This window comes from Helianthus annuus, chromosome 4 (assembly GCF_002127325.2).
Source record: "Helianthus annuus cultivar XRQ/B chromosome 4, HanXRQr2.0-SUNRISE, whole genome shotgun sequence".
Lineage (NCBI taxonomy): Eukaryota > Viridiplantae > Streptophyta > Magnoliopsida > Asterales > Asteraceae > Helianthus > Helianthus annuus.
In genome coordinates this window covers 4,608,935-4,612,426 of record NC_035436.2, presented here as the reverse complement: position 1 = coordinate 4,612,426, position 3,492 = coordinate 4,608,935, and the positions used below count along the sequence as shown (strand labels likewise).

The following is a 3,492-nucleotide window of genomic DNA, read 5'->3' as shown; positions in this document are numbered from 1 at the left end:
GATGGAGAAGAATTAGAAAATGAAAGATGAGATCGTGGAATGGATATAAGAAGATGGAATAAAAATCAGGATAGTCGTATGATGTTAAAAAGCACATTAATAAAACAGGGTTTTAAATATTTATAATCCCAACTGGTTCTAGCGGTTCTTTAACTAGAACCGTGGTTTTAACCGGAACCGAACCGGAAACCGTTTTTACCCAAGTTTAAGAACTGGAACCGGACCCTATATCCAAAAATACGGTTTGGATCTAGCGGTTCCAGTTCGGTTCCCCGGTTCTAGCGGTTCTAAACCGTATACTGCTTAGCCCTAGTACCGGGTCCATTTTGCTCATCCCTACTTCTTTTAACTATTTTTTATTTTATTATTACGACCGATCTCACTTAGACTATAGGGTATGAGGCTTGGGTTGGGGCGTGGGTTGGGAGAAAACGCCCAAGCCACCATCCCGGGTGGACTTGGGTTGGGGCGTAGGGCGGGCTTGAGATCCGATGTGGCGGCCTCCTGTTCGCTGTCCACCGCCATGTCATAGCGGGTGTTTTAATTTTAAATTCCAACCGTTTGGCCAAGCCAAGCGGTCACCCCAACCCCCAACATCCCCTATAAATGTAACCCCAAACCCCACCGGCTACCCCATCCCAAACCATCGCTGTCCACCGCTACCCCAACCATAACCCACTTGATCCCACGAACCCGCTACCCCAACCCGAAGAAGATGGCCTCTTGGACCCACGAAGAAGAATTGGCTCTCGTCACAAGCGTTGTTGATGCTATGAAGGGGCGACAACCCGACCAAACACGATATTGGCTGGAAGCATTCGCAAGCTACCGACATAACGTTGGACACGACCGGCACAACCTCAACGTGTACCAACATAAATGACGCGAGCTACGGCCCAAGCTCGATCGTTTCAAGGCTTACTACGAAGCTGTTCCGAGCGGCGAGTTAACCCACGAGAACCAGGTGGCGGTGGCGAACATTGAGTTTCGGGGCAAGGAGCGAAGGTCGTTCGACAAGCTCGCGCTTTTTGAAATTTACCTAACGCTCTAGGTTTTTTTTTATTTTGTAATCGTTTTTAGGTTTTTTTTATTTTATAATCGTTTTTAGTTTTTTTTTTTATTTTGTAATTAATAAATTTTTGGGTTTTTTTTAATGTTGTATGTATTTTTTTAATTTTTATAATTTCTTTTAATAAATTGCCAAGCCACGCCCCTAACCCAAGCCCCGCCATACCCCACGGACACGTCACTCACCGATGGGGGGCTCCAACTCTACGTGTCAACTCATGCCCCCAACCTAAGCTTCACCATACCCCACGCTCTTATATGCCAATTTACTTTTTCTTTTGCAGTTTTTTTCTAAAAAGAAGTAAAATATAAAATACTTTAAACTAAACCTTTTTTTTCGTATTTTCTAACCAAACATACAGGGCCGGTCTTGAGAATTCGTGTATCCTGTTCGAGCTCGAAAAAATGTGTCTTTAAGCCTTAACGAAATTGGGTATTGTGCTCACTAAAGGTCTAAACCTAATGCTAAAGGGTTAATAACTAATCTAAACCATAAGAATAGTTTTGTAAAGGAGCTTATGTTGGTGTTTGTATAGGCGTACCCTATTAAAAAAATATTTTACATATACACATCGGGTTTTTTTCAAAAAAAAAAAAAAGCGTGCCCTCGAAATCTCAGGTCCTGGTCGATGGTCCACCCCAGGTCCGGCCATGCAAACATACCTATTGTTACAACCACATCCACATATATTTTTTTGTGTTTCATCTTCTTTTTATCATGACTCCATAATTTCATATTAAAAGAGATTTTTTTTTATAAAGACATTTATAGCGACATTTGTATCATAATTATTGAAAATGAAAAATTGCGAGATTTTTTTATCGTGTGGTGCAAGTCTATATGGCGCGACATTTGTATCATGATTATTGAAAATGACAAGTTTATAACTATTTCAGCACCAAACAAAACACATTAAACACATTAGGGTGTCTACTTATGTTGGATTCTCATGTGCCCATTGCATGTATTGGTCGACCTCAAAATCTTTAACTAGTTTAACTCGTTTTTTTTTATTTAATGATTAATCAACTTAACTAATATGATTAATAAGGAGGAGATGGTTACACATGGAATATGTACTTAATATATATCATTATAAACAACAGTTTAGAGATACTATGACTTCGTTTGCTTCAAATTAAATATATATGATGCCAGTTTATAAAAAGTTAATAACAAGATTACAAGAATATGTGCAAAAGAAAAGGGCTTCTACTAAAAAAATTAAATAAACGCCCACCGTGGGGCTCGAACCCACGACCACAAGGTTAAGAGCCTTGCGCTCTACCAACTGAGCTAGACGGGCTTGTTACCTCATTCATTCTTAATATTTTATCGAACTATATAATACTGAAAAGTTAATTTGGGAGGTATTAACCAGAAAAGAAAGTCTAGAAATATATGTTATATAATCAGCTTACAAATTAAACTAAAATGTATATTATATTGAAAAGAAAATATAAAGAGTTAAATGTCATTTTAGTCCCTGTGGTTTGGGTCATCTTGTCAGTTTAGTGATAGTCCAAAGATTTTATTTTTTTTCCTGTGGATCCAAAAAGGTTTCACCGTTGCCATTTTAGTCCACTGGGTTAACTTCATCCATTTTTCCTGTTAACGAGAAGGGAAATTCGGTCATTTTATATGGCCGAATCGCCCTTATAGTTAACAGAATTACATATAAAATGACTGAATTGTCCTTCTTGTTAACAGAAAAAATGATGAAGTTAACCCAGTGGACTAAAATGACAACGGTGAAACCTTTTTGGACCCACATGCAAAAATAAAACATTTGGACTAAACTGTCAAAATGGCACAAACCACGGGAACTAAAATGACATTTAACTCAAATCTAAAAAAAGATGAGAACTTCAAATACTAATTGTTAAATATTCTATTAAAAAGAGTAGGTAATTTCTTTTAATGTAATCCAAAAAACTGTAAGTTACTATTTGGATTGTTTGAAAGTTCATAAAATAAGCTGTTACAATTCAACATGACACATTTGTTTTGCTTTAAATCCAAGCAAAACTATCTCGATCAAGTTTCTTAATAAGTAGAAATTAAGACATTATTATGTATATAATCCAGCATTTCTAGGTTAATAACCTCGTTGCTTCTAAGCATATCCCATAGATGAAAACATGGGTGAATATGAGTGGGTTGGATAACGAGTCAAAATGGTTAGATTGACGACCCATTCATTGCCTCAAGCCATCTTAGGTGCTTGTATTTATGTTTAACTAAATTCGCTTGTTTGCTTCAAGTCATCTCACGCCCCGCTTGCGGTATGCTCGTATAATGTATATTTGTGTGGGCGCTCCGGGGCAATAGTGAAAGTGTACTAATTTTAACGTTATTTTACTAATTTCGTGAAAATAACGTTAAAAGAGGGGGATGGTTAATCATGTATCATGTGGTGGCAT

The 3,492-nt window shown here is 37.5% G+C and overlaps 1 non-coding gene across 1 annotated transcript; it reads right to left on the bottom strand.

The window, feature by feature from the left end:
• Positions 1–2,302: 2,302 nt before the first annotated feature.
• TRNAK-CUU lies at positions 2,303–2,375 on the bottom strand. The gene has a single exon. It is a non-coding gene; the product is annotated as a tRNA-Lys (tRNA).
• Between the last annotated feature and the right edge of the window lie 1,117 nt (positions 2,376–3,492).